We start from the raw sequence: 13384 nt of genomic DNA, 5'->3' as shown, positions 1-13384 counted from the left end.
CTAGTCGGGAGTGGTGCTGACTGAAAACAGATGATTTGGAGCGATTCGCGCGCCATTTGTTGGTCATTCTAAGGACTTATTGAACTACCCTCGTATTTAAAATTTATTATTAATCGTTTACAAAAGTTCAAACAATTATAAATTTAATATATGTATGTTTTTTGCCGCCATTAAATTAAAGTTTTATTATAATCTCTTTTTGAAAATGTTTACTGTACAATTATCACGATTCGAGATTTGTATACACATCCATTTCTTAATGAAATCAGAAAAAGTAATTAACTTGTAAACAGAGTTTAACCCTTTCCGGCATACATTTTTCAGGGAAATGAGTTTTCATGAAAATTGGTACATAGGGGTTTTTGGAGTCGCTGATTACGAATCTGAACTCAGATTTTGAAAATTCAAAATGGCGGGTCCAATATGGCGACTAACATTTGGCATTTTTCTTATTTTTTTCTAAAAATTGGTATACGGGGGTTTTTGGGATCACTGATCACGAATCTGAACTCAGATTTAGAAAATTCACAATGGTGGATCCAATATGGCAACTTAAATTTGGAATATTTTTGGATTTTTTTTAGAATTGGTATACAGGGGTTTTTTGGAGTCGCTTATCACGAATTCGAACTCAGATTTTAAAAATTCAAAATTTTTTTTTTTTGGAAATTGGTGTACAGAGGTTTTTTGGATCTCTGATCACGAATCTGAACTTAGATTTTGAACATTCAAAATTGCGGGCCAAACTTCAAAATATTTCTAAATTGTTTTTTGAAAGTTGGCCAGGCAGGGGGCCGCTGATCTTGAATCTGCATTAAAAATGACAAATATGTCGAATATTGAGTTTTGAAAAAATATACAACTACTCACCTAAAACAGTGATTAGTACCAATTTTCTGAATTTTCAAAATCTACATTCAGAATCATGATCAGTGGCTCCAAAAATCCTTGTACACTAATTTTTAAAAAATCCAGAAAACTTTATTATTTTGACCGTCATATTGGATCCGTCATTTTGTATTTCAAAGTCTGATTTCAGATTCATGATCAGCGACCCCAAAAACCTCTGTATACCAATTTTCAGAAAAAAATCCAAAAATATTCCAAGTTTCGGACGCCATCTTGGATCCATTATTTCAAATTTCCAAAATCTGAGTTCATATTCGTGATCACTGGCCCCAAAAAACCCTGTATACCAATTTTCAGATAAAATCCAAAAATATTCCCAATTTCGGCAGCCATATTGGATCCGCCATTTCGAATTTTGAAATTCTGAGTCCAGATTCGTATTCAGCGAACCCAAAAACCCTTAAGTACCCATTTGCATAAGGATATAATGAAAAGTTTATTCAATAATGAATTTTGTCAACAAAAAAGGCTTTTTTCATCTTTGTTTATAATTATTAACAGATTATTTAAAAAATTTAGTCCATTCGTACAAAAATTTCAATTTTGTATCATCCTGAGAGCATGAAATTAAAAAAAAAACTGTGTCAAATCCAATAAAAACTACTCTGAAATCGCAAAAAATGATATGAAAAAAGGTGGAAATACGGTATTCCCACCATGCCGGAAAGGGTTAACAATTTTATTATTGCCAATTAGCACACGGCCAGCTACCGTCTGAACATTCGATCATATAATTTGCCCTATTAGAGCCCAGTCAGTCTCCGACTGGGGTTTTGACATAAATTTTGCCTAGCGAGTCTCCGACCAGCGCACGAATAGGCTCTTATAAATAAACATAGCCCGGCCAGTCCCCGACCAGAAACCTTGTTGTACTAGGGCTAACCCGGGCTATTTCCACACGGGATTACATTATCTATTTGTATGGCTTGAATTTATCGATAAGAGTTTACATTTCAAAGAAAACTCCACTACGTGGAGTGAGATTTGAAAAGTGAGGTTATGTTTGGGAAGGTATAAAAAGCAATTAATCTATAATGTTACTATTCCGGAAATTCATACATTTGGTATAAGGTACAACAAAATATAAATTTCTAAAATGCTCGAAAACATTTTTTTATTTACATAAATAGTAAATGAGCTCAAAATAACGACTCTTTCTCTAATGCATTGCTGGAAATCTTCAGAAGCACATGTGGAAAATCCGATAGTGCCCAGATCGGAACTTGACATTTATTAATTCGCGTAGAAATTCCTTGCAGCTTTTTAAAAATCCTAAAATCGATCCTTAAATATCTTGAAATATCTTTAAAAATCTTTCAAATTCCTTAAAAATCCTCTTTAAACTTTTTTTTTTTATGCATTAGAACTATTTCAAAGAAATAATAAGACTATATCTCAAAAAATAAAAAAGTCTTGATTAAATCCGATTCTTAAATACGGAAATTGTTTTTGATATTCTCGTACTTTTATTATTCTTGTGAAATGAGTTGTTAAATATGCTGCTTAATAAATCATTACACATTATAATAATAATTACTATTTTTAAAAAATCAGTGTAAATAAGGCCTTTTTGGCCCAAGGAATCTAGAATTAGAAAATAATTTTCTTAATGCATCAGATACGAGATATAACTTAGGAACCTTAATTATTAATAAAAGGAGTATATAATTTAATAGAAATACACATTTTACTTCGAATGCTATGTTTTTTGTGACTCCTATGTCTACTTTTATATTTTATGACACTACTTATGACATTTGTTTTGTTACGAGTGTTAATTTTGACACTGACAAGGCAGTTGACCGAAATATACGATCTTTAGAGAAGCTCGCTTATATGAAATGAGATGAGATTTCATAAAAAAGACGAGCTTTTCTCGTTGTTGCTCATTTCTGGTATTCCTCGCTCAATTTTACCATTATTCTTTAGAAGAATATCGTAAAAATTGTCTGGAGGATAATATGATGTGTCAAATTTATGGATGTCTCCTTTAATATATTCGTAAAAGTTGGGAACAGTCAGAACGTTTATGTAAGCTTCCAACGATTAGTGTAATTTCACACGCGGAGTGTAATACGTTTTACAGCAGCGATGTAAAATTCCATAATCCTTGTGATTCCGCTGTTGAACGTTTGATGGCTTTTGATAACCTGCGAAGCCTGCGAGTAAATTCAGTGCAAAATTGTGCAAAATTTTAGCGGCATTTGGACATATTTTAGAATTGAAATCGTGGATTGTGCTGGGTTGAGCGCATCACAAAGGCAAAGCGCAATGTGTTTTACTTAAATAAATTTGTTCGCATGCTTAGCATGCTTGCGAAAAAAAATAATTTTGAAGGTTACGGCTGTTTAGACAGCAGTTGATATAAATTAGGATGCACCTATTTCGCCCACTGATCATAACCTTGTTTGATGCGTATTTGTTTTGTAACAGGAAACCAAACAAAAAGTTAAAGTTTTTCTAGCTAATAAAAACATGACTCCTTTTATTTATATATCTTATTATTCTTAAGATTCGATTTAATTAAAACATACATTAAGCGATTCAAAATACCCGGGCTGGTCATTGCGCATGCACAACCTTATACATGCGGCGTTTTACAGCGTCACTGTAATTTCACAAGGCGAATGTAAAATTCCATTCTTCCAAAACTGCTTTTTACCATCTGTGTGCGATTTTACACTATCGTGCTATTTCTACCTAATTTTGGTAAATTTCCCACAATAATCAGTGGTATTTTTATGGCTTATGATCTTTGTGGTAAAATTACATGAAACTTTTTACAGTGTAGTTTAATGCCTAATCCAAGTACATTTTCAGATTTCGGTAATGTAGTACATCATTTATCTTTGGTAGCAAATTGGTTACTAACAGTGGAATCTGACATTTCGAACCAGGAGGCACAAAGTGTTCTGGACATAATGGAAGGTCCTTGTGCAAATCGTGAAGCTCTTCTGGATACTCTAGATCCACTTCAAGAATGTGACATTGAAAAAGTTTGGATTGTTTTCGAAATTTTCATACCATTCAAAATCTTGATATGGTAAGAACTCACTCATGGCTTTACGATACTGATTGCTATTGTGCAAATAGAAAATGTATAATTTCGGATCGCACGAATTGAAATCTTTCCCTATAAAACTGATGCTTGCTTTTTTCAAACGGTTTGGGCATTGTTAAACACCACCTCTGATTCCTTTCTGAATTAAGAGTAACATCTCTACATCAGTCAGTGAGTGAATGTGTTGATATCTTGAAAAGTGATGGGAAAGTTGATTCCATCACTTTTCAAGAAAGTATCAAAATGTGGATAGGAACTAGTCAAATCTCGATTCTTGTCAGGAGGACAAAGGGCGGCCATTAACGGCCAGAGAAAACAGTACTCGTGATTGTTCTTAACATTTACGTTTGCTTTTTTGTCTCTAATGAATGTAGGTAATGGGACGAAAGTTGATGAGCCTACTGCAAAAGGTTCTTTTTTTATTTAGTTTAGTGCTAATGTGATAGGTGAGTCTAAGCATTTGTTGCACCGTGCTGCCACCCTCTCGGATATCTTTCCTAAAGCTGGAAGTAGGCTAATACGCCTGTAGCTCACAGGGAGCCCAGTTAGCACAAAATTTAGCGACGTCTTTGGGACATCGTTACGGCATCTTTACGACAACTTTACGACATACTATGTCCATGTCGTTTCGGTATCTTTGCGATATCGTAAAGACATCGTCAGATCATACGACTTATTTACGATAACGTAAAGACACCTTAACGACACGGACATACGATGTCGTAAAGATGTCGTAACGATGTCGTTAAGACGTCGCCAAACTTTGTGCCCACTGGGAGGAGCTTGTCTTTTCCTGTTTTGGGTGTAGGAAGGACGTTCGCCTCCTTCCATCCTTGAGGTAAGTAAGAGAATTTAAGGCATGCATTGAATACATGTGCCAGCTAGATTATAACTTTACGAGATCGGTTTTGCTAATACTATGTTCAGGATGCCGTCTGGGCCTGGGGCCTTTTTAGAGGCTGTGGATTTTATTGTTTTTTTAAGTTCTCTTAAAGATGCAAGCGGTATTAAGGAAAAACCGACCTCTGCATTTTCAACATTTCTGCAGTCTTCGTTTATTCGCTTTTCGGTTTTACAATCGCTCATATTCTCGGTGAGGTGATGGAGTTTCTCGTAGTGTTCAGCTATAAGATTAGCTTTATCCGTATCTTTAAAGACTAGACCCTTTGGTCCATGTAGTCGCGGTATTATGGGGAGGGAAGGCTTGGAATAGAAGCGGGCTAGAGTGTTGTCTTTGATTGTTAAGTTTTCGTGTCTGCTGTTTCAATTTTTATTGCTAAGTTTCATTAGTTCTTTTTTATGTAGATTGGATAAACTATTCTTGTATTTTTTAGATTAACCCTATGTTGCACGTATTTTTCTGTTCAGTGAATTTACTTGAAAATTCTTGCTTGGAGGTTTTTGGGGTCGCTGATTACGAATATAAAGTCAGGATTTCCAAAATTTGGATTCAATATGGTGGATGCAACTTAGCGATTTCAAAGTTTAGAAGAAAGAGATAAATGAGTTTCAAAATCTCTACCTAGGGGTTTCTGAGGTCGCTGATAACGAATCTTGAGTCAAAAGTTCGAAATTTTCAATGCAAGATAGCAGATTCAACATTGCGATTTCGACATTTTAAATAAAGAGATATATGAGCTTGAAACTTTTCACTCGGGGTTTTTTGGTACCGCTGATTACGAATTTAAAGTCAGAGTTTAGAAATATTCAAATTTAGCATAGCAGATTCAAGATGACGGTTTTAAAATTTTGAAAAAAATATACATGACTTTCAAAATCTATACTGAGGAGTTTGTGGGGTCGCTGATTTCGATTCCAGCTCGCATATCTCTTTTTTAAAATTTTGTAACCGGCATCTTGAGTCCGCCATCTTAAATTTGTATATTCATAATTTCTGAATTCAGATTCGCAATCAGCGACTTTTAAAACCCCATTATACCAATTTTAAAAAGAATCGAACGTTTCTTTACAGACTCTTCCGCCATATTGGATCCGCAATTTTGTTTTTATAACTTTGGATATCGGATTTGTAATCAGCAACCTTGAAAAGTCCGTTATACCAATTTTGAAAAGAATCGAAATTTCAGTAGGCATAGTTTTCCGCCATATTGGATCCGCCATTTTTCTTTCGATATTTTTGACATCGGATTCGTAATCAGCGACCTCAAAAACCCGCAAGTATTTAAATTTGATCCATTTTATGAACATTTTCTAAATTCGGTTACCTTTTTCCGATTTTTGGCCACTGTGTGGCAGCGCAAAACTCATGATTTTAACTTGATATTTATTTATAGTTTTTTGCGTAGTTCACCAATAATACTTTTGTCACGGCAAAATGATAACCATAGTTTTTTTTAATAAAGCAGTTTAATTAAAAGTTTTAACGAATACGGTTTTTTTTCACGGGTTTTTCAAAAATAAGGTTTTTTTCACGGTTTTTTCATGAGTAAGGTTTCTTTTCACGGCGCTTATAGGAATAAGGTTTTTTCTCATCATGCACAGAAATATATATTTTTTCGTAGAATTTTACTGAAATGTGTTCTTGCTCACGTTGTTGTAAAACAATGTTTTTTTCAAATCGACCTAATAAATAATTTATTTTCCACGGCGTCTGTGAAAAGGTTTTTCTTCATAGCTTTATTTTGCAGGTTTTTTTTCATAAGCATCGGCGATATAATATTCAATTATAACTTGCGTTTAATCATATATTATACAAAATCAACTCTGTCATAATAATGATGCCACTAAGGAGCCCACTAAAAAACACCATCCTTCCTCCTTGGCATTATTCCCCCCGGAATTGCTTTCGCATTACTTCAGGGGATGCCGTTTTTTAGCTGTGCCTTGACTTTCCTCTTTTGTCCCAGCTTGGGCTTCTTCTATAAGTCTGGGATTCTTATTGGACCTGCCCAGTTGCGATGTTAGCTTCTGCGTTCGGGAGGCTAATTCAACGAGGCTGCCTCCCAGCGTCCTCGGCAGATAATCGGTGCGGGGCTTCTCTTCTTTTGCGGCGTAGAGATAGCACTGCGGCGTACTCTTGCACGCCATGTGGTTGAAGCCTAAACAGCGGTAGCACCTCGTTGACTCCGACTTATTGCGCAGACGGCAGGACAGCCATCCCACCTTCAGGTGTCCCGAGCGCACTAGCCTCGCGGCTAGCTTTTCGGTCAGCTCTATAAAAGCCTTCAGTTTACCTCTGAAGGGTCTTTTCGTGACGCTGACCTTTACCTCTCCAACCTGTTTTCTTCCGAAGTTTTGTTAAGTAGTAGGATGGCTATCTTATAGTTCACGAGAAAGTCTTTCAACTCTTGATATTTTTAAGAGAGGTCGTTAGCATTTCAGTGCACTATAACTAAGTTATTTCTAATTCCACTGTTCGGAGATGTCGTCATTCTCAAAAAAGAAATAATTAACTAGACCGCGTTCTTCTTGTATAATAGTTGCATTCATAAATTTATCTCGAAATTCTTTAATTTGCTTTCATTTTCCTTAAATTACAGATTTCATTAAGATACTTACATATTTGGTTAAGGCCGCTTAGTGGAAAGTCGATCTTCGGAAAGAGAGCCTTTACTCGCATCTTCTTTTGTAGCTGAATGTAATGCCGGTTCATTGGCCTTGAGTTGAGCATTCCATGTTCGTGTGGCCTTTTGTGTTCCTTGAGTTGGATTTCCTGTGACTATGTTCTTGATGCGTTGCAGGTTTAGGTAGTTGATGTCAATTATCGGTACTGGATGTGTTGGGTTGATCTTGTTCTTTGGAGCATTTTAGGCTTTTTGTTGGAGTCCTACTTCCTCAAGTTGCTTAATCCTCTCCAAGAGGTTTGGGCACTTTGAGTAGTTTGCCATGTAGTTGTTTGTGTAGTTTGCGCACTTTCCGAACGGATTCTCACAAAGGTAATAGATCTAATCTCCTTCACTCTCTTAAAATGGGTAACTTTGAATGGTTGCACATTTTTCTCGTTGAGTCTATATACTACTTCTTAAATTTCCATTCTAGACAGTCCCTTGATGATAAAATTGCTCCTTTTGTAGGTAGCCTTGGATTTTGTCATTCTTCCTTGGAGGAGCTGTATATCGTGAAGGCTTAAACAGAAAACTGCATTTCGATGTTTATGTGGTCCTTGCGTAGGTCAGCCCTCGCCTTGCTTATTGATTTCCATGGATTATCCTTAGTATTTATTACTATTGGGGAGATTCTTGATTTCTAGAGTTTCATGTCTGCCTCTGGAACCTCTTCAGGATCGTCGTCACCAGAAGATGTTAATTCAGAACTGGATTCGTCTTCTTCTTGGATATCTATTTTGTCTTGATTTTCCTTGGATGGTGATTTCTTGGTTTTTTATGCGGTAGTTTTTTTTTTTTACTTTTCCTTGATCTTTTGTGTTGTACTTTTTCCCAGTTTTCACCAGATTCTTGGATTATTTTGAAGGTACCCGGCGCACTGGTATCCCCCATGTTGTAGGAGTAGAAAGTTTTCGCGGAGTGCGCGCCACGCTCCATTTACCCCACACATACGATGCACGTCAAACACCTTCGCCGTTGCTTTAGTTTTCTGTGGTTGTGTAGTCAGCTCCGTATTGTAGCGCAGCATAAGATCGTCACAACAAATACACACGCCTCAAGTATTCTCAGAGGTATGCGTCGATCATCATGTAGATACAATCTCGACCATAACCCAATACGAGTTCTCAGACGATGATGATCACGACGTAACAGAGTGAAGAGTTATATGAATCGTGCTGAATGTGGAAAATCCAAATGAGGATAATGTATTCAAAGCACCCTTTTATAGATGCACATTTGCTATCCTTGTCTAGTAACGTATCTCCCTCTTTGTCTAATTGTCCTAGCACCTTTTACATTATAATCCACACGTGTCGATATAATTTTTTACCATTGCAAAAAGTGATGCGTCATTGAAAATAACCTTGAAGCTGTTTACGAAAAATTGTGCAGTATAAAATATTGATGATAACGCCATTATTTCTAGAAGATTCAGCATCGTCGAAAAAATTTTAACGCTGAATTGAATCATATTCGATTTCTATAACCTATAATATAGAGTATTGTTAGTGGATGGTTGAAAAAAATTTCAAGTATTTTATTATATTAATTTTTTGCATTTTTTCAAATTTCATTTTAAATCTTTTAACGTGCATATATCGTTGCGTGATATAAAGAGCTCTTGATATTTATTTTTAAAGTTATTAAAAGTCCAGGAAAGGTCTAGAATAAAATTCATGCTGTCGATAATCTCTCTTTCGAGTTTCTAAATTATTTTTGGTATCATGTTACATATATCTCGTCCAGAGGTTGACAGATCTAGCATATGACAAAAGAATAAATATCAAACTTTGGCGTGTGACTACGAAAGCGAACTTTTGCGAGCTGTAAGAAGAAGTGATCTGCTGAGACCGAAAGCATAGGCCACAGGATAATGAAATGTGTGCAGCCTCAGACTGTCGATGCGTGAATGCTTCAGCTAGTTTAAACGTTTGTGGCTGTTATCTCTAGTCCTCGCTTGCTCGCTATTTGTTGCCAGAATAACGCAACAAGGATCCCAGAACTAGTGATGCATATCGAGCCGAGAAACTCTCGTTATCGTTCGAAATCGTTTGAAATTTTTAACATTTTCCGAGACGAGATTTTGTGACCTTCTTTTGTTTTTGTTAGTATCGTATTATCTGAAACCCCGATCAAACTGCTCGTTAAATGTCAGTTTTCAAAATGTCAATACAAAATGAAAACACAGAGAAAGCGCTAAAAATCGATAAAGAAAACGAGGAATCAGATGTCGAACTGATCGGAAAATTTAAAAAATAAAATATTTTGTATTAATAATAAATTATATAAAACTATGGGTGTACTTCCGAAAAGAGGATATGCCCGATTTTCTTCACATTTCGTATAGTTATGTATTTTGACGCCCTGATTACAATGACAGTTTCCCAGAAAATCAGTGGTAAATCCATTAGTTTCGGCTTATTTTCTACTCACGCTCTTCACCGCGAGAAGTTTGGATTTTTTTGAAGAGCATATTTTTTTTATATTTGATTATTTTGTACGTTTTTAAAATTATTAAATGTTTTTGTGTGGCAGGAAGGTACCCTGGTGACTGGTTAAAGAAATAGTTGAAGGTCGCTCCCCTACCCCTTTTCCAACGCCACGTGGGGGCAGAAGGCATCCCTGTGACTGGTCACAGAAATACTGTAAGGCCGCACCCCTACCTCTTTTCCAACGCCACGTGGGGGCAGAAGGCACCCCTGTGACTGGTCACAGAAATAACGTAAGGTCGCACCCCTACCCCTTTTCCAACGCTACGTGGGGGCAGAAGACACCCCTGTGACCAAGCAAGAATACGGGTACGTGTTCTTGCTTTCACTTTGTATTATTCACATTATATTATTTGAATAAATAATCATGGTCCTCTCAGTACATTTTTAGATACAAAAATAATTTGTTGTTACTAAATAAATGGTTTTGCATAGAACAATGTGTAGTATTCTATAAAAACCTCCTACATTCATACCTAAAATAGTGCATGATTTCATGTTGAAAATTAAGGGTTTCAATTCCGTCAAAATTTCTCGCAACATTTTTTCCTTGAAAGACATACTCTTCCCCTTTAATTTCGTTTTTGTACCGTTCAATTTCGTTCATTTGTCTCTGAGTTATGAATGTTTGAAAGAAAAACTATTTTTTTCTATAAGTGTATTTGTTTATTGCTTTTCACCATGAAAATAAAATTTTCGGGTATTTTTACCATCATTAGTTTCGGGCATGTAGAGAGAATACCAAATGAACGACTAACGAAACAAGTTCATCATGGTAAAGTCAATAGCAGTGTGCCCAAAGGCAGACCGCGGAAAGAATAGTTACAATGCGTGAATGAGAGTCTAGTTAGATCCGACATAAGAAGCCACCGAAACACGAGAGCCTACATGAAAAAATACATGGAAATAAAAGAAGCAAGAGAAGTATGCCAGGACAGAAAAGTATGGTGGCAAATAGTTAATAAAAAGAGTGTCAGTAGAATGAAGGACGCCTGAAACAAAAGACCTTGGACACTAATGGACCCAAGTGGGAAATCTCACATAATGATGCTCTTCACTTGGGGTGATTGCTAGAGAGATTGATCAGCAACCTGATTCGGAGCAATGTTACGGAACGAATATGTTATTTAAATAAATAACACGAGAATTCTGGATCAATCTGAAAATGTTATATCCCTTCCTCCCATTACTCCTTTCCCCACCGAGTGAGTCACGCCTACCCCGAAAGGGAAATGGCTGACGCAGTTTCAAATCAATCGAAGGTGTGTATTATTCGGAACTCCCTCCACATTTTTGCACAGGCCACAATGCGAAAATTTCTACATTGTATGTTAAAAACTATTATATTAAATTCCTATTACAATTTCTTTTTGTGTGTACCTTTGCTTGGCACTGCTTATTCAGATATTGTAAAATAATATTCACATTTTATTTTTCCTGATCCTAATTTATGGTTTTCGGATTATGTGAGTGCCGAAACGTAAAGATCCGTTAAAAACCAGAGATTGAAAATTTGGACGATTACATTACATTCTCAGGAATGAGAATGTAATTATTTTTTTTATAGACCCAAAAATTTCATTCATAACTTTCACCAAATACCAAATATATTTCAAAACTGTTCTACGCGAATTTTTCGATTAGCCCAAAATTTCAAAAATTATAGCATTTTCAATTTTTTTAAACTCATAAACATTTTTCTTAAAGTTTCTCATACATGGGTCAAAGACTTGCAAATTATCCAAATGAAATGTTTAATTTTCATGAAAATTGGAAAAGTTATATATTTTTCGAAAATTTGCAAAAAATAGAAAAAAAAACGATTTTTTTCATAAATCCCAAAATTTTATTCAAAATTTTCAGTAGATACCAAATACATTTCAAACTATTCTAGCCGAATTTTTCGATTAGCACACAATTTAAAAAATTAGAGGTTTTCCAACATTTTAGACCATTTTTTTCAAGTTTCAGAAAATGTTGTCAATGTCTCCGATACTTGACAAAAATACTTGCAAATTATCCAAATAACATTTTTAATTTGGATGAAAATTGAAAACGTTAGTGTAATGTAATCGTCCAAATTTTCGATCTCTGGTTTTTAACGGATCTTTACATTTTGGCGCGCACAGAATACGAAAATCATAAAATTTTGTCGGTGTCTGTCTGTACGTCTGTTTGTATGTCTGTATGTATGGTTACCTGAATGTTGTAGCCACGCTAACTTTTGAAGAATTTGTCGAATCGAGTCCGCATTTGATACACTTCTGAAGGTCTTCAAAATAAGGGCTAAGTTTGTTATTCAGATGTTTCGAATAAAAATTAAAAAATTGAGCGCATTTTCAAAATATTGAAATTTTTGTTGTTAAAATTTTACATATTTTTGTCAAAGTTTCTTATAGATGGGTAAAAGACTTGCAAATTATCCGAATAAAATTTTTTATTTTGATGAAAATTAGAAAAGTTATATACTTTTCAAAAGTGTCAAAAGCTTCAAAAAATAGAAAAAATATATTTTAAAACTATTCTAGTCGCGACGTGCACATTTTTTGATGCGTTCGACGTGTGTAAACGAGAAAGAAAGAAACAGCTTTGTTTAGACGAGCACGTATCTTTAGATATAGATCTCGAACTATGCTGAGGGTAATACTACACTTATTTGAATGTTTGATTATGCCTAAAAATAATTTTTGTTTGCATTATGGCCAGCATTTGTTACCACTGTGCGCCCCCACAAGACGTATTGGGGTAGTTGTCACAGGCATCCCTGTGACTGGTCACAGAAATAATGGTTGCCAAACCCTTAGCCATTTTCAACGTTTCTTGGGGGGCGGGAAGTATTTTTGGTATTTTTCATATTCATCGTCGTTTTTCTCCATGAAAATCAAATCAGATTTTCGTAATTAGCGAGACAAAATACATGGATATAGGTAGTTTCAAATTATTCGTAGGAATGTACTGTTTGGAACTTTACCCGTACAATCTTTTGAAATATTAGAAATATGGTTTACTGTAACCCTTTAAAAATCTTTTTAAAGTTTTAAAATCATTTTGAAATTTTATATACACGCTTCTTTTAAATCTCTGAAACCTTTTTAGAATGTTCAAAATGCTTTTAAATCTCTTGAAATCTTTAGTACTGTTTTGTAATCTGGTGCAGACACAAACACCGAGTGGTGACACATTTAAAAGATCTTTTATATGGCCATGGTTCATTTTAATTTCAAAGCTAAATAATTAATACCGAGATTTTAAACTGATAATTTTTAAAATCTGTATGTTGAGTCACAACAAATATATACTTTAAAATTCGATATTGATGGAGACTAAATAAAAAACTTATAGAACTACTCACAATATTA

The sequence above is a fragment of the Belonocnema kinseyi genome, chromosome 1, assembly GCF_010883055.1.
Source record: "Belonocnema kinseyi isolate 2016_QV_RU_SX_M_011 chromosome 1, B_treatae_v1, whole genome shotgun sequence".
Taxonomy (NCBI): Eukaryota; Metazoa; Arthropoda; class Insecta; order Hymenoptera; family Cynipidae; genus Belonocnema; species Belonocnema kinseyi.
The sequence above is the reverse complement of the archived record's forward strand: the minus strand, read 5'-3'. Positions refer to the sequence as shown.